General features: G+C 38.4%; 2 long non-coding RNA genes across 4 annotated transcripts in view; one reads left to right on the forward strand and one right to left on the reverse strand.

Annotated features, from left to right (window-relative positions):
* LOC125330964 overlaps positions 1 to 17,259 on the reverse strand; it is an 88,557-nt gene extending 71,298 nt beyond the window's left edge. For 2 of the 3 annotated variants that reach the window (XR_007205794.1, XR_007205793.1), the window contains exons 1-2: positions 6,827 to 17,259; positions 3,396 to 3,479 (exon numbers count right to left, since the gene is read on the reverse strand). This is a non-coding gene — a long non-coding RNA (uncharacterized LOC125330964). The remainder of the gene's footprint in view (positions 1 to 3,395; positions 3,480 to 6,826) is intronic. The other variant, XR_007205792.1, reaches the window with a different exon arrangement.
* On the forward strand, positions 5,225 to 8,622 carry LOC125330965. Its single transcript, XR_007205795.1, has 2 exons — positions 5,225 to 5,335; positions 5,604 to 8,622. It is a non-coding gene; the product is annotated as an uncharacterized LOC125330965 (long non-coding RNA).
* Positions 17,260 to 25,971: the final 8,712 nt, after the last annotated feature.

Genomic DNA, 25,971 nt, shown 5'->3' on the forward strand with positions numbered 1-25,971 from the left:
TAAAGTCACTTTTATTACACATCAGTGGGAACATTCTGAAAAAGCTTTCATGCCTAGGAAATTGTTATTTCTTCAAACAACTGACAGCCTGCAGAGGAAACTCTAATGGAAATCCAGCTCATGCATTGTTATGCATGGCCCTCATGTAGATACATGGGGTGGATTAAGTTAGCTTCCAAAGGGTCTATTGTGTGCAGCATTAATTTGCAGTGCTCTTGATATTTGAGTTTGACGGTTTTACAACCTTTGTGTTTACTTAGATGCACTATATCCTACGTTTGTTTATTTCCTTCCACAATCTCTTATTACCCAGTAAATGTTACATTTATCCTTATTAACTTTCAATATGTTGCTGCAAGTTACAGAGAAGGAAATAATTACAACCTCCTTCATATGTATTAGTTTTAGAGAAGAGTTTTGGCTTTATTTTTTTTTCTTCCTGGTCAGTTCTGACTTTTCCATCTGTTAAAACAGTGGCCTTCTTTATTAAGACAGTGGAGTAATAGCATAAAAATTGTGTCATTTATTATTATTATATGAATATTAGCCTATAACAAAATATATTTCCCTTATAATATATGTTAAATAAATAAATAAACAGGCAAACCAACCAATAGTCTTCAAAGAGAATCTGACACTGGTGCAATTGCTTCTTACTACACAGAGATATAAGAAGAAAAAATTCCCATACCTCTCTCCATTATCATAACCTTTCCATTGTTTTCTCAGCATCCATTATAAATTTGTTGCTATAACCTATTGGTCTTCTTCTCCCAATATTAAGAGGCAAAATACAAACAAGACTTTTCCCCTGCTACTTTAGCTTGTTTCCTTATTTTTCTGTAAAGATTAATATACAATGCAGACAGGCACTTTTGTAAGTTCAACTTTTCAGTGAGGTTTATATTCAGAAGTTCCTAATGGATTTTTATTTGAACAGGTCAGGATATCTAGGAGTGTTAGTTTTTCAACACTGAACTAAGAACTCAAAGTAACTTGTACATTCAAAGGAAGCTATGATCCTAATCTGAACTAAAGGTCTCAATTGAATAAAAATAGCTTATGCTCGAGTAACTCAAGTTATGTGTGGCTGCTTCCCCTCCCCCTTTATATGGAAGTCAGTCAGTTAGGCATTTTTGTATTTTAGTGACACAAAAGGGTTTCTTGTGGAAAGAAATAAATGCCTGACTTACAGTAATTAGGGTCTGAGTAGTATCAGGGGCACAGTTTACTCAGAAAAAACCCCTGACACTGAGGGAAGACCTCTTAAAACTGCAGAAAGTTTTGAATTCAGGTTTTGATGCTACATAATGGATAAGAGAAAAGAAATTATCTTCTTTAGGGCTCAGTCATTCACTCATTAGGGCACAACAGCAAAACCAGCTGCCTTTGGACCTGCCTGCTTGTTAGGATGGGGGCAATTATTTGTAACCTGTCCCAGACTGAGCAAGAACTGCAAAACAAATGAGAGAAAGACAGCGAACACAGATGTTGGAGAAGTGGAGATCTTAATCCAACTTTTTGGGCTCAGGATCTTTTCTAATGTCCTAGGTAATTGTAAGAGCAGGGATAGAAGGAATTGCATTTCACAGATCTGTTTGAAGTGCTGTAGTAATACTGGCATTGTATAAAACAATAGCACAGCTTCCTCTAGAATGTGATAAAAAGTATGTGAAACCATGGCTGGTCCAGAGAATATAGATCCAGTGCTTCTGTTCTCCTTGTTTTAATAACACAAGGACAAGAAGTGATAATAGAGAGATGCAAATTCAAAACCAATAAAAAGGGAACCCTTTTTTTCCTCACTTTGGATATTTAGGCTGTCAGTATGCAATATCACATTATTTCACCAAATTCAGGTTAAATCCAACAGAATAGACAGAAATCTGATGCTTGTGATGCCTTTTCCTGATCTTAAAATCAAGAGTCATACACGGTTAGAAGGGGAAAAGGGATTTTACCTTGGTATTTATTTTAAGGATCCTTAGGTGCACACGTCCAGGTCATGTGCATCGAGATGCACCCCGCCGAGTCTATCTCTGTCTCCCCAACATTGAGTATAACATTATAGGTTTTACTAATTAGCATATCTGTCAAAGATTCCCCAATGAGAGGCTCAAGTGAGCCCCCCTCCCCAAGGAACCTTCCCCTGGATGGTTCTATCTTGGTTTACAGAATGTGTTCTGGAGAGGACCTTGGGGTCTGGGGCACACTGATCCCTAGCTACGAAGCTTCTAAAATGTTTAGTCTCTTAGCTTGACAAACAAGTCCAAGAATGTAGGCAAAAAGCACTAGGAATACAGAAGTTGTAAAAAGGTATAACAGGGGTATAAAAGAAAAGGCAAAAATCTTCATGGCATCATTTGTATGCTACAAGGATCTCCATCATTACAACAGTTTGAATTACTGGAACATAAGGGACCTGGGTCTAAAGCAGTGTAGTCCTCATTTGCTATCACAAAATTCTGTGTCTTCAACTGAATATTTAGACCCTGGCTCCTGCCAGGGATATGGTGCTGCAATATATAGACTACTTCCTTGATACAATAAAACAATTCTCACCTTGGGTTGGATTCAGAGATTTTTTTAAAATGAAACTACAAGAACTAGAAAGCAGAAAGTATTTGTGGTTTTCTTTTTTTTCCCCTTTTCCTTTGGTTGTTTGTGTGTGGTGTGTCTTTGTGTCGATTTTTTTTTTTTTTATTTTAAGATAGATAACTCCAAAGTTTTTCAGAGTAAAGAACTGAGTAAATATCATACAGCCTATTTTGCTCTTATGAAAGCTGGTAAAGGCCTTGTGGTCAGGTACACTTCTCCAGCAGAGCTGTTTATTTAGTATATGAGGTATGAGCACACTTACTGCATGTTAATTCATTGTAGTTTTGTACGTCCTCCACCTATTCCATGAGAGGAGTCATATACAAAGAATGCATCATACTCCTTCATTTTTTACCTGTGCCTTCTTTAAGCAATCATTCCAAGGAACATGAGCCCCGAAATTTGGTAATGAATGCTCACTGTACTAAGGAAGGGTCTGATTAGCCTTTGGTTTTGGAATGCTCACAGTACTTTGACTTGGTCTCTACCAAGCCTTTGACAAGCCAGGGAAGGAAATCTGCTCCAGTGCTCACAGTAACTCAGATATTCACAGCCCTCAGTGCATCATGGAGAGGTGCAGGACAGACCAGAGCAATGCTTTCTCATTACTGGAACCTTCCAAGTAGGTATGGAACTGTCTGCATCTCCACTTTCCCATCTCTTTAGAGCCAATCAGGAGTAAGCAAAATGAAAAGCTTTTACCGTTTTTTGCACCTTTTAAACACAAGAAGCAATCTATCTCATAATCTCCTTCTGACTCATACAATATTGAATATCGAATGAATATCTGGAGTTACCTGCGGTAGTGAGGAGATGAAAGTCAACAGTTTCCTGTTCAGGAAATGAGCAGGTACCAGGGTCTCTGAACATGATCAGTTGACCTGGGGAAACCAGGTGTGGTTAAAGGAACTATACTGTATGGTGGAAGAAGATGAAGATAAATTAAGCTACACAATTTGTACATCTGAGATAGTAAAAGACACTCTTCTCAAAGCATAAAAACAATCAGAAAGGAGTCAGTCAAGTGGAAGAAAAAGTTTAATGAGAAGCATTGTAAGGAAAAAGTAAACATGAAGAAAAGGAAACAGAGAAAATCAGATCTCAAAGTAGTGGAAACAATTGGAGAATAGTAAATACCTGTGCAAAGTAAAGCACAGATTGTGGGAAAATGGTGCATGGGTGACAATGAAAAGCCAATGGAGGGCAATAAAAGGATGACTGCCTCATTTGGATAATGATATTACTCTGTCAAAAAAAAAAAAAGAAAAAAACCCAAACTAATTTCTTTAGACTTATATGACCTATAAAAACCATGTAATTTTCTCTCTGATTACTACCTTATGTTTTCATATACCCATTGCTCAGGGTCCTGAGCACCTTGTTAACCAGGAGACATCACCACGGAAGGCTATCAGACATGGACTCGCTGAGCACAAGCTTCTACTGGGTGCATATTCTGCAGTCACAACATCTTGCAGACTGGGGCTCCTTGAGATTCCACCCAAAAAAACCCAAAGGAAAATGACAACAATAACAGCCAAGCAAGGAGAATGCTGGAAAAGACTGTCTGCAAGGACACCAACCAAGGCTGCCTCAGTTCTGCTTTGGGGTCTGCATATTACAATACACCCACAGAAAGGACCAGACTCTCTTCCCTTTTCTTTTCCCTGTATGCCTGGCATGAACACCTCTAGGCTTAACTTTGGTCCTGCCTTCTCCAAGCTTTAGAACAGCATGCTCGGAAGCACAACTTATTATTAGATGGGAAAGAGATGGGACCAGCTTCCCTAATTATTTTTAATGGCCTTTCCCTGCACCCCTCCATGAGGGGTGGGCTGTCACGAGGCTCATGTTATATAGCATGGGACTGATAAACCACTCCTATTTTAGATTATTTATTGTTTGTTTAATGGAAAGCTGTCAAGCTGTCTTTTTAGATAATATTGAAGCTAATTAACTATCAAACTACACACATTTTTAAAATTTTTAAATAGAAAGTGTTTTCTGGTGTTTTACAGGGCAAAAATGCATCTCAGACTTGGAGCACTAGCAGTTTTCAGGATGTATTCTGATAGGAAAACTCAGTAAGTCACTGCTAATTTTTGCACCCCAAAAATTTGGTGTCTGTAAGTGCAAAATGGGCCTGTGTTTCTTTCCAGTCAGGACTGCCTCCACACACAGGCCAGGACCAGTAACTTTCAGATAAAAGCTCATTTCCTTATCACTTTGCTTCATATAATGGAATATTGACCCCAATTAGCCTTGGTTTGTAATTGTACCTGACACAGGAAAGGCCCCTGGTGAGGGACAGTCCCAGCACCATGCACTTTAAAATGCAATATGGGGAAAAATCATACAAAATCCCTGCATAGGAAGAGGAAGCATAGATAACTAATTTTCTTCTCTTCCAAAGAGTACTTCAATAATTTCATTTCTTGGGGACTAATGAAAATTACAGGACCATGGGTGGGGTTTTTTTTTACTTTATTCCTCTGTAAATACAGACTCAGTCATTAACAGGAGAAGGAACAGAGTGATCCCAACAGTCTGCCTCTTTAACACTGGAGTCTGTATCTATCTCTCTGCTACTCCTGGAGGCAGCTCTTAACAGCCACCTCCAGGATGATGTGGCTCTGAGACAACCAGCCTTGTTGCTGAGCACTGTGATTTTTTTTCAGCAACCAGGCAACTTGTTTAAACCACCAAAGAGCAGAGGCAGAGCCTGCAAGAAGCTGAGGTAATCATTTTTACATTAACTATCTGGCAAAGATGTGGGCTGCAGACAGGGAGAAGGGATACAGAGGAAGGGAGGAGCTGCAGAAAATAACAGTGGAAAAGGAAGAAACAGTCTTTTAAAAGAAATCCAGTGTTCTTGTACTTGGTAAGGTATGACACTGCAGGAAGACTGAAGGTAGAGAAGGGAAGGCAGAAAGGCTGCACATCGGCATTCTGCACATTTAGTTCTAATGTACTCTTTTGCCTTTATCTTTTTTGTTGATTTTCAGGCCAGCTGCAAAGTTTTGCAGAAGACTCCCACTTCCAAAGCAAACCAAAAAGTCAGGGTACAGTGATGGTGCATCTATGGATTTTTTTTTCTATTTTTTTTTTTTGAGATCAGCTGCTAAGGAAATAAAACCCCATGCAATTTCCAGCAATGAAAAGTGAATCAGTTCTTTTGCTTAAAAAACCCCCAAAACCTCATTTTCATATTTCCATATTTAATTTTTGCACTTGCATGTAAATTTCTGTTATCTTCCAGCCACATGTTGCTATTTGTCTCAGTAGTGAAGGATTTTTTTTCCTTTTTTTTTTTTTGACTGTGGACTATGTGAAGCCTGACTTGCATGTAAAAGATCCACAGGGAAAAAAATCCTCCAGTCCTCACTGAATTAAAGAGAGCTGGCATGCCACAGGATTGTGGGAGCACCCCACACTCAACACCACCTTGGATGGCACATGGAGCAGGCACGGAGGATCACACACCTACAGACCAATATTTCGTGGCCAGTGCAAAGTCCCACAGCAGATCAACAGACATGGGCAATGGGAGGCTGAAAAAAATTACCAGCCACTTTCTCTTCCAAAAATCAGCCAGTTTTGGCCAACTAAACACTGTTTAGCACTCAGCTGGTAACTCTGCAGCTTCTACAGAGTACAACTACCTAAACTCTGGCAAAATGAGAGCTCTGAGATTTATGAGACCATTCCAGGCAATTTCACTGCATTTAGGTTGTTGTTTATGTTAGTCAGCCCTCAGCTATCTGCCTTTCAATGAGATTCAGGCTTGCAAGATATTTGGGTGCTTTTGAAAAGGTTACATGCAGTCAAAAGCAGGCAGCCAGACTCCTGAACTCAGCCAGAGCTAGTGAGGCAGCTCAGCCTTACAATATGTCTTAACCCAGCGGCAGCAGTGCTTGGACAGACATCATTTCTGTTGTGCTTGTTGGCAGACAAGATTTCAGACAGACTCTGGTTATGATTTAGTTTTGGTCTACATGTTCAGTGCTCAGTCAAAATCCTTGTGCAGCCAACACAGCGACTGCCTTCAATAGGAGAGAGAGTAAATGCAATGTTTTCAGTTTGAACAATATTTCAGTTGCTGTTTTGTCAGTGGACCAGAGCCACTCTTTAACTGCTCCAATCTGCTCCCAGGCTGCAGACAGCTCTGGTTTGTCCACATAAAGTATGTTCAGTGAACTAGTCCTGCAAGTTTGCAGAGGGGACATACCTCCAGCTTCACTGTGTCAGTGTTTCTTCTGGTGCCATCACAGGACTGCCAAACCCACCAGTGTTCCCGCTCTCTGCACCTGCAGCAGGAAAAAAGGTTTAACAAGGGTTCTTCCAGCCCTGATGACAAAGCTGGAACTCAAAAAACACAACAGTGCACGTTGTGTATCACCTGGTATTGATCTCCTTCCCTTCTTGTTCTTCGTTTTCTGTATCTCTATATTTATAAGTCTTCCCTCCATGGCACCCAGGTGCCAGCTAAGCCATGCAACTGCAATTCCCGAGGTTTGAGAAGCAACTATTGATAATGTATGAAGACTACGATACTTTTTATGGGAATTGACAGGTTTTGAACTTAAAGAGGCTATGAGTAAAACCAGTGTTAAAGTGAGACTCTGAAAAATTAAGGACAAAGTAATGGGCTTTTATGCATTTTTTTCAACTTCCAAATGTACCTGCAACTAATATTAAATTATCACTATAAATATTACACATTATAAAGACACTAGATTACTATTTCTAGTGTAAGGGGCAAAAAAGCATGGGTTTCTTTTTTCTTCTGAGCTGGGGAGTGTTTGTGTGTCATTTGGCACTTTAAAGGTTAGCCTGTTCCTACGAAAATCTTGAAATTCAGCCAAAGACATCCTGGTATTACACACTTTTCTCCTGAATCCCTATTCATGTAGCATTTTCCTTCTGGAGCAGTTAACATAAAAGGTCTTGGTTAAAAGAAGCTTTCCTCTTGGAAAAGATAATCTGCCTTCAAAGTTATAAGTTAAACAACTGAGTGGTCTAATTGATTGAACATTTACAAATTATAATTGAATTTGTGCCAAACTATGTGAAAAAGATTTATGTTCCGCTTCCCATTCTGTTTACCCCTCATTTTTTTGTGTGTGTGTGCATGTGTGAACTGAATCTTTGGGAACTCCTTTCACTTGACGCATCATTGAGGTGGTTAAACACATTGCATTATGGCAGTCTGTCACATCAGTGTTTCACACTGAAATACTGGACTTGACACATCCCTGGAAAAGGAAGCCAGACCATCCAAAATCCAGAGTTATGCTGCTTTTGAAACTTGAGATTCTGAAGACAGAATTTTCACTTAGCTCCAACTGCAAGGGAAGAAAAAAGGAGGGGAAAAAAAAGGTTTAAGTAAATATAATGCAGCTTTTTAAGCATAAAAAAGAATTTTCATGAAAATAATAGTGTCTTGATTGTCCTGCTTATGAGTGGAGACAGCCAACTCTCCGTAAATACTCATATTTATTTTGGTGATCCTCTGTGAAGTAATTATGGAAGGACAATAAGGGGGACAGAATCTGAGTCTCCAGCAAACAAAATGCAATGCATTGCCATATTTCTATGCAACAATTTCTTGAATATGAGGAGTTCAAAAGCACGTGAACTCTTACCTGAGCCCTTGATGATGATGATGAAAATTTAGCCAATGAACAACATTCTTGAGAGAATGTTTCTTTCAACAGGATGTGATCTAATATTCAGATGAAGACCTGTAGTAGTTTCAGGGCTGTATCTTGTATTTGCAAAGGAAGAATTGCAAGTCCATTGAAATGCAAAGCTTTAAATCTTGTTTTCCTATGCATGAACCCAAAAATAATTTTAAAATCTTCTACCACATTCTTCAGTTTAGCCCATTCTCACACTATAACACTGCCCAGACAAGTCCACTGATCATACACAAGACTGAATATGATCACCTTCTTCTCTAATCAGAGAGTATCAAAATTTCTTTTTGCTGATTTCATCACAAAAAAAAAAAAAAAAAGAAAAGCATTTAAAAAATCCTCAAGATTATGAGCAGCAGAATATTACAATATTTCAGTATTGTAATGCAAAAGAGTAGAAATAGGACCGGGAAATTCTAGTTTTCTGACTTTAATCAGCACACTATAGTGTGGATGAGTAATTAGTATGGAAACAAGAGTGAAGATGGGTTGCCAGATTTGAAGGAAAAATACTGCCTTCTGGACAATATTGCCATATTAAGATTATATGCAAGTCTCAGTTATTTAGTCTTTTTCTGTTACAATAGAGGATATACAATATATTAAGTCTAAAAATAAAAAGACAAGGTATATAACTCTTAATAATATCAGAGACTGCTTGAAAATATGCCACATTATCACTAACATGTATTGCGTGTATTGTTTCTATTATTTTAAATTTCTAAGGCTTTTTTTGAAATTGAATTCATGATTTTTAAGCACTTTGGGGTTAACAATAACATTTGTTGAAATTTCCAAAATATTCTACTGTTTGGCATGCTTAACAAAGCTCTTGAGCAAGGAATGAGAAATATTAAAATAATCTTAAATCTTCAGTGGATTCTAAAGGATATCTGTTACTTGAATATCCCATGGCATGTAAGATCCAAATTGCATGGCAGTTTATGCTCTCCTTCCTTCCATCTCAGAATCATCTGTAAATGACTCTCCCTTTCCATCAGCAGTTTTCTTGTGATAAAGTCCTGCCTCTTACAATGCCCACCTCAGAGCTCCTGAGTTTATAATATGTGTTCAAGGCCTCATGGGATTCTCTAACATTTACACAGCTGTGGCAAACACTTCAAAATTAACCACCTGACCTTCCCCAAAATGCTCAAAGAGCTCAAATTCCTTATTGCACACAAAAGAATCAAACACATTTGGAGGCCCTAGGGCCATGATGTTTTTTTAGCTATCAGACGTAAAAACCCCTCCATCCACTTTTTCAGAGGACTCTGTTTCACCAGTGCCTTTTTAATCTGCTCTCCACATTCTACCCTATCTTCTGTCTCCACAAAGAATCCATCTCTACCACAGGAGCAATAAATTACCATTGAAGAAAGAATGGTCACTTTTATCCAGAAGCAAAAGAGGTGCTAAATCAATACCAAATTCACAGCTGACACCTAGTCTTAGACTTTGCAGACTACAGACTACAGCCTTTACTGAGCTCCCATGAAGGGGCTCATACCTCTTGTGTCCTTCTAACTTCAGTCTGATTTCAGACTCACTACAGATAAGGCCTAAACCTTCACAATTTTTTTTTCTATTTTGATTTATAATTAATTATTACAGTGAATATCTTCCTTTACTTTCTATCTCATCTCAGGATTCATCTTGCATGAATGAAGCTCCTGTGAAAAAAGCAGTTTTTACTGAAAGCAGAAATTTACTCCTGAGATGGTTGTTGAACTGAAGAGCAGAAGGACAAACACTCTTGGCACTAACTGAGGAGCAGCTCTAGGCCTGTTCTGGATACACTCCTCACCCAAGACGGGGAGAGGCTGTGGGGCACTCAGGTTAGATCCTCGTCACCTTGGACATGTTCCACATAGGTTAAAATACAGCAAATTGATACAGTGGGGCTTTGTCCCTTAGCAGGGATGCAGTCATTGTCCGGCTCGCATCGTATCAGTAAAATAGCACTGATTTCTTTGCCAAATTGCCTGGTAAGGCCACAGCAGGCTCTGGATTTACCCATTACCACAGGGTTTAATGACCTTAAGCACAACACTGAATTGCACCTCCAATTGCTATTTCCATCTGATTAACACTGAAAAATGCAGAAGGCTGGGTATGTGTATACAACACTGGTAAATGGACTAACACATTGAGCTGTAACATGCAGCATTTAATCCTCATTCAACGCTTAACTCACGATTATTTACTGAGCCTTACAGAAAGGGATGTGATAGTACAAAATACAGAGCAGAAAAAGTTGGTCTGCTTAAAAAAAAAGAATAAATATTTGAAGCACTTGGCAATAAACTTTTAGGAAATATGTCACTGAAGGGATCTCATGTAGCCACTGCTCCCAATACCCATATAAAAGGTTCACCAAAGTAATGATTTTGCAAATAACTACTCAGGAATAGGAGAAATGAGTTCAAAGCTTTGCTCTTGGCCATAATCTAAAGCAAAATAAATGTAAACTTCACACAGATCATTTTGAAAAATAATTGTCAGTTTTACCATTGTGGCACAACTGCCTGCAGTTCATCCAAATACTCATCAGCCAGTCTAGAAGTTTATCTAAAATGGGCATCACAGTCATTAAGAAACTCGGTTAAAGGTAGGTTATGGATGTAGAACAATACTACCATTTTTAAATTACTAAAATAGAGCTTTGAGTTATAATAAGAACCAGAGCTAGAAGTTGAATGCCAGCTTTTTTTTTTTTGTTTTGTTTTAAGCTTTCATGTTGACCTCTGCTCTACGCAAACTTAAATCTGTTTTACATCAGAAGCTGCAGGGACGGAAGAGTACATGGGAAAAGAACATGTCTGGGAGTTTAGAGAGGACCAGCTAAATTTTTTGAGCTCCAGTGGGAATGGTGACATAACTAAAAAGCAGCAAACAGCAGGTGAGAGGAAGGATTTAAATATAAATAAGGACACTTTGAAGCCATAAGTTTTTATTGATCACATTCACATTTACAAATCAAAGTCTCTGCTCTTAGAAAAATATTTAACTAAGAAAGAATCCAAAAGTCATAAAATAACAAGCAGGGAAAGAAAAAATATTAGAGAAAAGTAAAGGCATGGAATCATGTTGATAAATATTCCCCAGACTAAAAAAATCAACTAAATACCCTATTTTCTTTAATTAAAAATCACTGAATTATTTAAGGATATCTGCCTGAATTAATTATTGAAGATACATCAAGATCTGCCTAGTGGTGTGATTAGTGGTTTACATGCTTATTAAGATCTCCCAATTTGCACCATTGAATTCAACCTCCAATTAAAAAAGTTATTAGAAATTCAATCCCACAAACAACTTAGCACATCCACACTCCATGCTTTAAAATGGTTAAATATTTTAATTCACAAAATTCATCCATTAGTAAAAAACTATAGCTTATTTTCTTTTTTCAGTGGTCATTGTATACAAAGAAACAATTCCCATTTTATGGCCGTGGTTTAGCAGCACAGCATTTGCCATCCTACTAAAGGCACTGCTCACAGTCTATCCATGGGATCAGAGTTCAAATAGCAGCACATTCAATCTGGAAAAAAGTGGTGGTTACAATAGCATAGTAATAACAGTTGCAGATAACAATCTGAAAAGCTGAGACCACTGAAACACAATGGTTTGCAGTTAGAAAATATTTGTGTGTTTTACCAGGATGTAGCTCAATACATCCACGACTGGGAGAAATAAAAATCTGGTGGCAAGACGAAAAATTAGATCAGAGTCCTCTCAAATGAAAAGAAATCCAGTCTTGCTGATCTGAAATGTGACCATCCAGATAGCATTTCTATCAGCTCATTCATTTCAAATTCAATTTAATGCTGTATTAGAAACTTTAACCAGTGCTAATGCATAGGTGCAACTTGGCTGCCAGAGCGGGCCCATGAGTAAGTCTGAACAGCCCTTCCTCCACAAGGACCCCATAACCACACTTTGTGAACAGACACATATTCCCTCCACCTAGCAAATGCAGACAGCTGAGGTACTGAATATCAGAAAAGAGGTCTTACAATGTCTTGTGCAAGATGTGTGTTCAGCCCTGCTGGCCTTAACAGTGACCAAGGGGATGACTGGGAGTTAGTACAAGCAAGGAAGAAACATTTAGTGATATTTACCCAGAAAACTTTGCCAGCCTCCAAAAATTTGCAGCTTAGAGACTTCCCACTAGCAGGCCTTGATGAATTTCTCTTCCACAAACTTCTCCAGTTGCCTACTGACCTGCTCCATAAAGGATCAGTACTCAGAGCATGCAGGCTTGCACTGTGGAGAACCATCTTGGTCCCCTCTGAGGCTGTGCATGTTGCCTTCATTTAATCCCCACACTTCTGGTATCAGAAAAAATAGTGGACACTTGTTCATCTCCATGGCAGTCATGATCTTCGGTCCCTTTTTCTTATTTTCTCAGCATTACCTTTTTGGCAGGCTGAAGAATATGGCATATGTGGATGTTCCTTCTGAAAAAGATGTGAAGTCAGGAATCCAGGGGTCTGTAGCTGCTCCTCATGCTTCATGTTCACATACCTTCATCTTGTATTTAATGATTTGCCTCATATAGGCTGAATTATTTTCCAAATATTTCTGTTTTTCCCTAAAGGAAAGAGACTTGATGACAATTCTAATCTAAGACCTAATTTAGATACCAGGCTGGTGTTTTGAAGAAGATAGTGTTAGATCAAATTGCACTAAATGTATCAGGTGATGATCTAAGTGTTTCTGTTTAGTGAGATGCAGAAATTTGTGCCATTAATGTTTGCTATTTGACAGTGGTTTCTTTTCATTACATGAAATGAGAAAACAGAGCCGGTTCATTATGAAGATGGTGAAAGTTTTAATAAGGCCAATACAGGCTGAATCCTACAAGTGCATGTAGGGAAAGTAATGTATAAAAATGCAACATCAAAGAAAGATGAGCAGGGAATGGAAACCAGAGAAACATGTAATGAGCCGAGTCAGACTGAAGTCTAAGATAATTGCTTAAAGATTACAACACTTGGGAAATACTATCCTACAACAGGAGTAGAAAATGGATTGAAATGAATGGGACCCAGTAAATCTGTAACCACATTGTGAGGGTCAAGATAATTTCCCCCATTTTTCAGGTGTAGAAGCTGAGGCTCTGAATAGAGCTAGCAGGGAGGGTCTCACCTGGAACAGATCAGCTCCATCTGGGGTCAGATGTGACCCAACTTGTTCTTTGCCCAAGAATCTCTTCTAAATATTTTTCGTATTAACTCTGGGGCTAGAGGGAACTTAATAACCTGTCAGTGTGAAATAATTAACTTTCCTAATGGCAAAGAGTGGGGCTTGTGGCCCAGTTTAAGTTCTTGCTGTTTGTACAGTGTTAAATAAGCCAGTTGATCAATGCAGCTCTGATGATTTATTAACATCATGCTGCCAATGAGAACTCATGCTGAAACTTAGGATGGCTCAAACCTAATTTTAAAATACTGAAGGGAATCTCAAATCTTTCAAGGACTTACAGAACTGGTTGTATATTTGTCATATATTAACACAGAAAGTAAAATACCTCTGAATAATAAGGAACGCATCTTTCACCAGTTCAAAGTACTGCCAACAACAGTAATAGCAAATTGTGTTTTATCATGCTTTCTTGCAATTCCACAAAAATGGATTGATATCCCAGTGTATTAAGCAATTCCTATGTTGTGTACTAAGTACCTCTGTTTTTTCAAAAAGAGGAAAAACCCCACCTAAATATATTTTCATTTGGATATTTATTTATTTATTTATTTATTTTCTCAATTCAATGGAAACAATCCAATTGACCTGAAGTCCTCACTGAAAAAAATTTGAGCATTATTAAAACAGCTGAAACAAAAGACAAAACGTTGTGGTTTTGTTTTCTCACGAAACATTCACAGCACCAATCTGCCCGAGTTAAGATCATTATTTCTAAAATTTGATGCATTATTTATGCCCCATTTAGGGTGACAGTGCACCTACTTAGTAGAAATTTATTTAGCAACTGTCTGCTACCCCAAGAGAAGCTTCTGTTCTCCTTCACCTTTCTAAATACACAAATAAGGAGTATTTCAGTGGAAACTGATCCATAAACCAGGCACTAAAAATCATATGGGAAACCAAGCAGAGCTTATATTAAGAGGATTTGGTTATGTGCACTGCCATCAACTTTGGTGTATTTTTACCGTTCAGATAAGCAACTTTAAAAAATATATATATATTAAAGAGAATTGTATGAGGATCCTGGAGATGTAGTAACAGCTAAAATATTACTACACTTTGGACTTGCTTGGGCTTTCATCTGTGTACTGTTTGATAAAGATGGTTAAGTATTATCTTCTTCATTTCACACTTTAAGAACATGAACCACAGATACACTGAACAATTTCTGAAGCCATCAGAAAGATCTTTTTACACTGGAAAAAAAAGCTTAGCTGAACCTTAAGGCTACATCCACATTGGCAAACAGTGCAGACTAGAGGAAGAAGATTTTCAGAGCAAAACAGTTGACAGTGAGGACCAGAAATCTACCTTACAAGAAATTTTAATTAATTTATTTATTTTCACTTTGGACTATCCTTTGTTTAATCCCACAGACCAAGTACCTATTTCTATTTTGAGCATATCAGATCTAGCTGGTGTACTTTTATTTAAAATTAATTCCAGTTCATGCACTTGAGACAGTTCCTCAACATGAGCAAAAGCATAAATGATGGAGATGATCACAAGACCTACTTTAAAAGTTCCCATCTGATCCAAGCTAAAATTCAAAGGCAGACTCAGCCTTTGCAATGTCAGCTGGACAGAGCTTGTTTCAAAGCAGTGTGGAGCCGGCAGTGAGGTGAAGATAAGGGGCATTCGCAGAAGCTCCAGTGGAACCAGGTTTTGGGGCACCAGGACGCAATATTTTGTTACTCCTTAGCTATTTCTGCACAGATATGCTCTGCAGCTCTTGGGTTTGCATTCTTACTGAAAACATGCAAAACTTGCTACATACCACACATCATATTGTGTGTGAAACCTATCCACATGACAGGCAGTCTTCCAGAGATTACAATAACCTTCAGGTGATGCCAATAATTTTAACTGACTGTGTGCGGTGCTCTGCTGAGCTCAGCCACTCAACACAGTCTGCTGAGCAACGAGAAAAAGTCTCCAGCCTTGCTATGCTCTGTCAGTTTTCCTTACTGCTTCCATAAATTAATTCTGGGGACTTTGCTGATACATTTACATGAAAAGACAACATACTCTTTATCTCCTTGATACCCATATTCGATTATATTCACATATCATGTTCCATGAGAGTCCATGCACATCTCAGGCATCAAGAACTTTTCCATGCTTCCAGAATACAGAATTCTATGAAGGCAGCAATGTGTAGACTTCCCCAAGTCAGCTTCAGTGGATTTTCATACATGTGTAATGAAAATGAACACTGAGATATTGCTTGTCATCAGAGACCTGCTGGATCTGTGATGCTAATAATAATAATTATTGGATAATTGTTCCTTTGATAGTTTTGCTTTGAATAGATAGAGAAGGAGAAAAGAAATTTAAAGGTAGAGAAAGAGAGGTCAAAACATACCAGAAAAATTCTAGAAAAGTTTCTGGAAGAATGTAGCTTTTATATGAAAGATTTGAGGGAGCAGATTAGTTTGTTTACACTCACTTAAACACTTGAGGGATTGTCCATCATGTGAAGCATGCCCCTGTTGAGGACTTGGGACCCAGCTAACTTTTAAGTGTAACGTAGACCATGAGAATTCTGGCCCTGAGCACTGTCCCAATATCCTAGAATTCCTGAGGTCCAGAAAATGCTGAGTGATCTACAGAGATTTGCATGTGGATACATGGCTTTTTATATAGAGATCCATTCCAAAGCAGGTTAAGGTACACACTTACTATATAGACATAGCTGTTGAGGCATTTTTTAAAAATCAAAGAATACAGAAGTAGTATTTAAAAGTTGAAGAGGATTTAGTACCAAATCTTTAGTCCCTTATGCAACCAATTGCTATCTTGTACTTCATAAAATATAGTAGAGCAGTTGAACTGCAGGCACTATAACTTGTACTTCGAATCTACCTAAATGTAAAAAGTAATAAATTACAGTGAGTGATTCTAGCTTTTTAACTGGCATTCCAAGTCCATTTGCCTTTCTAATGCATTTTGAAAAAGATAAATGCCAAACACTTTAGCTGCACATAAACTTCTTGCTTCTTTATATTATTTCCTATAAATAAAAATATAAATGCTTGTAGTCATGCAATTTGATCTTTGAGCACATGGTACTATAAATCTAGTCATGATACATTTCCCCTGAAAATAAATATGATCTTTTCTTTTAAGATGCAGGACAAAAAGGTTCTTTCTTAAGGACATAAACACCTAATAATCCAAATAGCCACTTAGCCCAGAAAGTAAAAGACATTGCTCCTGGGCATGGTACTCACTGGATACACGGTCTCCACGCCAAGCAAAAAACAAGCTCTTAGTCAGAATTTTTTTGAGACAGAACTGTGCTATTGTCCTCCCTTTTCTCATATGAGAAAGATTTTTTATGAACAGGATTAAATAGATATTATATAAAGGAATGTCTGTATTCTGTGTCAGGTACTTGCTCTACTTTGAACTTACGTTGTCTGCTTCGCAATTGAAACTATTCTTTTCCTTTAACTGAAGTTGCCAAAATATAGTCTTCATCAACATTGATTCAAGACATCATCATCTAAAACAAGGTGATAAAGCTGATATTTATATCTGTCAGGGGACTGATTACAGATGATGGCAATGACCATCTCAAAAGGTATAATTCTCTGCCACAGTGTATATCAGTATTTTTCTTAATTATTTCTGACATTTTACCTATTACTCCAAGGACTTTCTCAGAGGGCGGAAATAAAGGGGAAAAATGGGTTTTGTGCCACAGATGAAAAAATACATCTTCTGTAAGTAATTCCCAGAAGAAATCTTGGAAATCTTATGGGGTCAGGAAAGAGGCAAGAAAGTAGCATTTGTCACCCTTGCTGAATTGGTCATCTAAACTTACAGTAGCACTAAAGCTGAATGACTTATCTGCCACCCCTTAGGGAGGAAGAAAAGTGAGGATAAAGAAGTATAGGGAAGGAAAAAAGCACACTGGGAAAGTATCATCTAAAAAACTGCCTAAAGATTTTGATCTTTCAGCCACTTAGCTCCTATTTCCCTACAGCAGATGTGCACATCACTTCTGTTATTAGAAATCACATGTAGAAAAAAAGAAGAAAAGTACAGCTGAGATTATGGCAAGAATAAAAGTTCACCAAGTTTAGGACAAGCAAATAGTGTCTGAGAATGGCTCAGAGAAAAACATCCAGCTAAAGGGGTGTACAGATGCAAGAGAAATGGACAATGATCATCATCTACAGGGACTATTAAGGTAGGATGAGTGACAGGTAACCCATAAAACCAAAAGAAACCTTGAAAAAAGCACATGAAAAAGCTTGTTGCAAGTCACTGCTTTTGACATGAGTTTGATGCAAGATGGACAACAGTGCTACAAAAAGCAACTTGTCATATTCCTCTAGAAAAATTTCAAGCACAGTTGGCTGCTCAGTTTAATGACACCATTATTAAACTCAAGATAGGTAAAATGGCTGTAATAGACACAAGCTTTCTGTTTTTATCTTAAAAACCTATGAACACTGAAGCCATCCCAGAGTAATACACAACTCATCACTTGGCACTTGGTTTCCAGCCTTAGAGCTATCTTCTGTTCAAAGAGTCTTCCCTCATGCTCTGAATCTTCCAACATCCCATGTTGATGACCCACCAGCATGAACATGGTTAGCAAAACAGGAGTTTTACTTAGCTATTGGGCCTATTTTATCTTGCATTACACAAATACAAATAAAACTAACAGCACTCCATGGAAGCTCCTACATGTGTAAATGGATTGTTGGGGTATTACAGGGTTGCTAACGTGGGCCACTTAAGCCATAGCAGGATATGAATTATTCCATATTTAACAGAAAGAAACATCCATCTTTCAGATATTTACTAGTTATGTTAAGGTGGTTTGTCCTTAATTTAGTCTCCATCAGAAATGAAAATGCCTTTTTTCCTCTACATCTAGTGTTGGCTGCATGGTGGCCTGCCTTTAAGAAGGCATTTACTGCCTACCTCTAAGAGATAGTAGAGGAAGGGTGAGTGATTTTCATGCTCTGGCACTCATTGTAGGCTGTTTAATTTGTCAGGACTACTAGGCCATGGTTTTGTGCTTTGACAGGTTTTTGTTATTCCTGCTAATCCCATTTCAGTTGTGTAATGTGCGTGGCAGCATCTGGTGACAACAGAATAGAACACCTAATTGTGAATGAATACAGAGAGCCCTGTTCTGCCACATTGCCTGTTGCACTATTTTTGCATTTTTATGGCTGAGGGTGGGCTTCCAGGAGCTGCAAAGCAGACAGCCCATCATTGTAATCAAATTTGCCATTTGCATGTGTGTGTTCTCAGCAGCCTTCCTGTTTCTACAGCCCCCAGGATTCCCTGAATTTGGCTTTCTGGCTTCATCTTCTGAATGGAGAGATGATCTTAAGTATTTATTAAACAACTTCTCTTTAACTCTTAAGTAACAACGTGAAACTGATAATTTTAAGTGCATTTGGGTGTCACTAAAAGGAGCAGCATGTGAGGAGAGCCAGTTCAGTACTAGCACAGCTATCACTGCATTCACCCCTTGCATGGCTTGATTCACTTGCTGGACACAAGGACCCAGCACTGTCCTAGTGCTTGGGATTATTATTCTCCATGTGCAGGACCCTGCATTTGCCTTTTTTCAGTTTCAGATGCTTCCTCTCTGCCCATCTCTCCAGCCTCTCAAGCTCTCTCTGAAGGGCTACACAGCCCTTTGGGGTATTGGCCACTCCTCCCAGGTTTGTGTCATCAGCAGACTTGCCGAGGAGGCATCTGGCCCTTCATCCAAGTCATTGATGGAAAAGGTAAACAGTACTGGGCCCATTATTGAACCTTGGGGGACACCACTATTGACAGGCATCCAACTAGACCCTGTGGCAGTGATTAAAATCCTCTGGGATCTGCCATTCAGCCAAGTCTCAATCCACCTCACTGTCCACTCATCCTGTCCCCACTTCCATTGAGTTTGCCTACAATGACACTGTGAGAGACAGTGTCTAAAGCCCTGCTGAATTCAAGGTAGAAAATATCCTCTACTCTCACCTCACCCATCCAGGAAATTGTTCTATTGTAGAAGGCAATGAAGTTGCACAAGCATGATTTACCTTTAGTGAATCCATGCTGACTACCCCCCATCACCTTCTTGTCATCCATGTGGATAGAGATGGCCTCCAGAATGAGACACTCCATAAACTTTCCAGAAATTGATGTGAAGGTGACTGGCCAGTAGTTCCCTGGGTCCTCCTTCTTGCCCCTTTGAACTCCAGGTTGACATTTGCTTTCTTCCAGTCCTCAGGCACCTCTTCTGATCACCATAACCTTTCAAAGATGATCGTAAGTGGCCTTGCTATGCATGGATACAGCCTGTCAGGGCCTGTGGGCTTTTGGATCTCAAGTCTGCCTAGATGTTCTCTAACCCAATCCTCCTAGACCAAAGAACATCACACATTTTCAGCTTAGGTCCTTCTCAGCCACAAGCATTAGTATTGCAAAACAAGACTGACAAAAATCACTGCCCACATCAATCTTGCAAGAACTTTCAAAAGATTAATAAAAACAAAGCTCTAAAACCCAAGAGATCTGAAGTATATGAATCACAACATCAAAAAGAAAAACTTTAAGGAGAGTGTTCAGAATTTTAAAGTGCAAGCATCAATTTTCTCCTGGTAACACTTGGTACAATTTTCCTCCCAGTAAACAACACAGCTCTTCTGTATTTACCACAACAATATGGAATCAAACCACAAAATCTGTTGGATGCAGAAACCAAGAAAAGAGCTAAAGCTGGTATAAAATGTAACACATTACTCACACATTTTTCTAACTCCTCTGTATTATAGGATGTTGAATTTACTAAGTTTTAAAAAGGTGGTCAAGCAATACAGTAAATATGGAAGCAGTTTCAGGATTGAAGCATGAGGCAGCCTACCATCCACACATGAAAATAAGATCTTGTCTTATGCTTCCTCTTATCAGCTACAGTTCAATTCTAAACCAAGTTCTAAGAAATGTAAGCTAGTGTGAAAGCAAAAATATTTATGTACGCTATGCATACAAAATAGACAACCAAGAGAGAAATGTTCCTCCTTATCAAAGACTTGTATTAGATGTATCCTTTTTCTAAGCATCTGTGGACAAGTTTCCCAGAAAAGATGCCTTTCATCAACTATGGTAGCTGTTATTCGTTATCATCATCTGTTTATAATCAATGAGAACAGTTGGATGCTCAGCAGTCTTGAAAATTGAACCAATTATTTAGGTCAGTAGTTTTTAACCTTTTTCTATTTGTGGACTCTTAAGCATTTTCCAGTGGATGTGAGGCACTGTTAGAAATTTTGCTCATGTAGATAGCTGTCACTTTCTTTGGCACTTACAACAAACTGTCTAGAATCTATCCCTTCCCTTTCATCTTCTTACGAATATATCCTCAGACTCTGAGCTGAAACAAAACCCCAAACCACATTAGTTAATTGGATAATTAAAAAAAATAATTTAAAAAAAGTGACCTGAATCCACACGTTTTTAAGCACCTTGACAATCTATGCAAACAAAACTTTTGAACTTTTGAACAGATTCTTTTGAATCTGTTGTTTTGATTACAACCCAGGAAAAGTGTAGTTCTGCAGATGTTATTCTCCACTGGCACAAGCAGTTACTGCTCAGCCTCAGCCCTATGAGATGCTCCCTTTCCCTGGCTGCCAGGCCCTGGCCTCCATCATGTGCCAGCACACCTTTCTTTTCTGATCAATGAGCTGTGCTGTGAGACCAAGAGTGATCAGGTAGGGACAAGCATCTTTGACTCAGAACTGCTACCAAAAGTACTTAAGTGACACTGTACCCCAATAGCTTTTTTTGTGCTATAATCCTCAAGAAAATTGTGAGCATAGTTTTGAACAGAGAGTGAGGGAGAAGAGCAGACACAAGCAAGGGATGGCACGAACACCCTAATTTGACCATAGCAGTACAAATTAAAATGTCCCAGGTTTGACTTTACATTCCTAAGCATGCATTATGGCCAAGCAGAAAGGCCTGGGACTGCCTTGGGAAGGAGCTCTGACTGAGATCTAACCACAGGTAGCTTCTGGAGTCCCATCTGAAGGTACTTCCACCATGTCTGGTGACCAGTCACAGTAGAAACTGCTTCTGGCACTCACACCACTCGTGAGTATTGTTCTGCCCACTCATATCACTGTGTCAAAGGAGAGTCACTACAGCAAATCCAGCCAAATCCAACAATCACACACTGACCAGAGACTTCTTTGTAAAATATTTCTAATGTCATTTTGCTATCTATTGTAAGCATTATAGTTACTGGTATACACAGCAATTACATATATTTGATCTGATTTCTATTAGACTACTGTTCTGCAGATAAATGTGTACAGCCAGTGAGAACATAGAAAGAGCCACGTTAAACAGAACAGGCTCTTAAGGTTCCAAAGCAACTCAACTTCTACCCTCAGCTTAGGTAGAACCCTGTGGAGTCTTTGGTAATGCCTAATGCAAACGCTCTGGGAAATGCTCTGAACCAACAGATGACAAAATACTTAAAAAACAGTAACTGCTGAAAAGTTGCCTAAAATAAAGAAGGTTTGGGAGGAGGTGAGACCCTTCCTGGTTTTAATGAAAAAAACCTTTAGTCTTGACTACTGTATTTAAATAAAATCTATTTGCTTTTTGCACAGTTCGAATAGATGCTTTTTAATTATTGCTAATTGTTTAAGATATTGTTGTATCCCCCTGAAGATTTAAACTGAATAAATTTAATTCCTTTAAAATATCCTTCAGCTACAGGCAATAAAGTAAGAAGCCCCATAGGTATGGCAGTAAAAATAACCATAAAGGCATAAGCATTTAAATGAGGAGAGCATGGAATACTTCCCACTAGACTGGAAAAAAAAAAAAAGTGAGAGAGAGTAAAGAGACAGAAAAGAAAAGAAAGAAAGAGGGAGAGAAAAAAAAAGCTATGTGTTTTGGAGACACAAGAACCAAACCATGAAACACACAGTTGAAACATTTAGGATGACTATGAAAAAGGTCTATGTTCACTTGTTAAGGAATGCGCTAAGGCAGACTAAAGCATATGAATGGCCCTTTCACAGGTCACAGATTCTATTCAGTTCTTGGACATTGTTATTATCCGACAGAAATAGATGGGCCTAATTAATATTCTGGACATACCTGAGAGAACATTCTTAAGGAAATCATCCTCTGGTGGTTTGGGTTTGTTGTGTTTTGGGGGTTTTGTTTTCTGTTGGGTTTTCTTGGGCGCTATATGCTTTTTGGTTTTGTTTTTAACAAACAGGAAATGTTACAAGTAGCATCTGGTTAAAAAACTATGAGCATAATTTTGGTGTTAAAAGTTTAATAAAGAGTATACTTCTGAATATACTTGTTTATGCAAAGACTTGGTATTTTATTTTTATTTTAGTAAACAATTTTGCCATGTAGATTAGAGCTGAACTGCACAGTCATTTTGCAAGCAATTATATTCTTGGCACTTTTCTGAACGTAATATAACAATTACCACAGCAACTGCATTTTATCAGAGCACTCCAAGCATGCAGCAGGTTAATATAAGTGTTCAGCAACTTCAGATAATATTTCTAAGATGCTAATGTTTAGCCAGTTTCAAATGAGCAAACAGCTTCTGATATGAACTGAGCTCTGGTCTTTTAAGATAATGTGGTTATATAGGCCCTGATCTCATATGAAGTGGGACTACTGTCCCCCCCACAAAATACTGTTAAACTTGATGGGAGCCTGTGCAAACAAATACAAATGCAGGGCCAGTTTCATGGCAAGAAAGACAGACTGCTTGGAAAGTTAACTTTCCAAATAATACAGTGTGCTGCAGAGCTGGGTTGGGATCTCCGTGCTCCCACTGCCTGATGTGGGACAAGCTACCCCCTTGTACAGCGTCCCCATTTACATCATAATCTTTGTGAGCATCTGCTACTCACTGAGTGTCTTCCTGATACTAACCACTGCCCTAAAACGATTTTTTTATTAGTCCAATCTACACTGAATTTTAAAGATATGTGGTTTGATTTCAGCAGTTTGACTCCTGCTGAACAATCCCCAAAAGAATAACCTCATTTTTGTGTCTCCGTTCCTCTCACTGCTGACCCTTGTGAGAGTTTTGCTGTTGACTTCACAGAAAGGAAAAGTAGGCCCCAAAAATGTATAATCTTCTAAAGTCATCCAAACTGTATCACTGTATTTTGCATTCAGGACACCGCTTCAATACAGTGACTTCTTGTTCTCATCTTACATGTCTGGATGGCATACAAATATAGATAAAAGTAGATGACTAATTATCACATCTATTCTCAAGGCATGCATGGAGGGAGGCAATAAAGGGGAGGGGAAGTTTGTGGGTTACTCCCACACATAAATCCTCTATGTGTCAATGGGTGAATAGACACTACTTTAGTCTATTGTGCAAAGCTGTTTTATAACAACAATAAGCTGAAACAGAGAAGAAACTATATTAGAAAGGCAAATATCAAAATACACCACTACTAAAATGCCTGCAGGTAATCAAGTAATTCAGTTCTGTAGTACACCCAGAAACAGGAGTCAAACCCTAATATAGGATATGTGGAAAAAAATCCCATTGAAATAAATAGATCTATTCATTTCAGAGACACTGAAAAAGAGACGAACTTTCTTTGTCTTGCCACTTTAGAGCCCCTTGACAGCATTTTCCTTTTTTATTGTCTTTTAGATATAGATGCCCCTCTGCTTAAGTATCACCAAAGCTACTAGTAACAAATACCTAAATATATAACAGATGCATAAGTGCATCTTGGGATAAATACATTATGGACAATTAACTGTCATCATACCCCTCAATTACATTTTCACCCGCTCCTGTAGTGTACACCTGTGGCTTGTTAGTACTGCAATAAGTGTTGGAAAGCAACTCTAAGGTTCAAAGGTAGCACCACTAAAATCTGTTTTCCTCTTTTTTCTTAAATGTGTGTTACATAAATGTGAAAGCAGAGAAACAAACACAAGAAAAAAGAACAGTACCTTTTCTTTTACTGGCTGACACTGTTGATCTAGTGAAAATTCTTCCCTTTCCTGTTACATCACATAGGAAAGATAATTTGCATGGAATATTGTGCCTGATTCTGAATTCAGAATAACATAGAAATCTAGCAATCCCTGTAGTAATCTCTGATGTAGAAATTAATCCAGAGAAACAGCAATCACAACTCCCTGCACATTTTGCAACATTATTTTAAAGGCCACTGTCTCATCTGTGAGGGGATAATATAAGGACCGCAAAAACAATTTGAGACTATTTTGTAATGCACATAGTTTTTAGTAAAAAGTAAAAGAACTTGTTAGAAGCACGACTAAAACTGATACATAGCTAGGCTACATTATAATTAAGTCTGCAAGTTTGCAAAATGGATATTTGTATAAGTTAAAGTAGCTATTGAATAGCCTTACTATAACCACATTTAGATCCATAATAGTTCCTGGAAAGATTACTTGTCATTAAATATGTAAGTGGCATAATTCAGTAAGCTTTGTATATGGCATTGATAGAGTTCCTGTAAAGAAAAATATTGAACAAAAATATACTGTACAAATGGTCTTATAATTGCAGCTGAAGGCAAACCCAACATAGAAATACCTCTTCCAGTTCATATCACCATGTAATTAACACATTTCTGTGGCTGCTATGTTTGCTTATGTATTATTCTTATATGGTCAACATTAGAAATTTTTATTCTGATTCTGTACTTTTCCAACCATATTTACTATCTCCCTCTGTTAACTTCTCTGGACTACTGCACTACTTGTTTAGGGAGGGAACTTGGAAAACCAGAGGCTTTCCTGAGCTTCAGGATGAACACAATGGGGTGATCTTTGAAAAGGTGACCTTGGCTGCTCCACTGATCTCCATGCATTGTTTGGCTCACTAGCAAGAAATCTCCCCCAAAATCTCACATGCTGGAGTCCAGGTGGCCCACTGCAGGATCAGGCTGGCTGAAGCAGCAGCTGGGACAGGCTGGGATACCTGTCCTGGTGTTGCAGACTCTACCTCACACCCACTGCTGCATCCCTTCTGGATGATGCATCCAGCAAGTCCCAGCCATGGTCCCCTGAGCAAAGCTACTCCCACAGAATTACCCCATGGACCAGGAGAAAGAAATATCATAATTCTTTTTGGTTCAAAACCTTCTGTGTAGACAGGACATAACTGGTGATACCTCTGGTGCTGATCCAAGACAAAACAGGCTGTTAGGACTTGCCAGCTGCATTGTCACTGCTTTTCATCTGTCCTTGGTACTGATAAGGTAAATCAGCTGAGAAAAGCTAACCTTGCCCCCTCTGACTCAGGTACAGTTGTTTACCTACTCACCAAAAAAATTCAGCAGAGGTTCTTAATACTTTTTTTTCCTTTTTCCTTTTGGCACTAGAAAGCCTTTTTTTCAAGTCTTCACAGTTTTATCTCAGATCATTCGTATATGTAAAAGTCAAT

This window comes from Corvus hawaiiensis, chromosome 10, assembly GCF_020740725.1.
Source record: "Corvus hawaiiensis isolate bCorHaw1 chromosome 10, bCorHaw1.pri.cur, whole genome shotgun sequence".
NCBI classification, from domain to species: domain Eukaryota; kingdom Metazoa; phylum Chordata; class Aves; order Passeriformes; family Corvidae; genus Corvus; species Corvus hawaiiensis.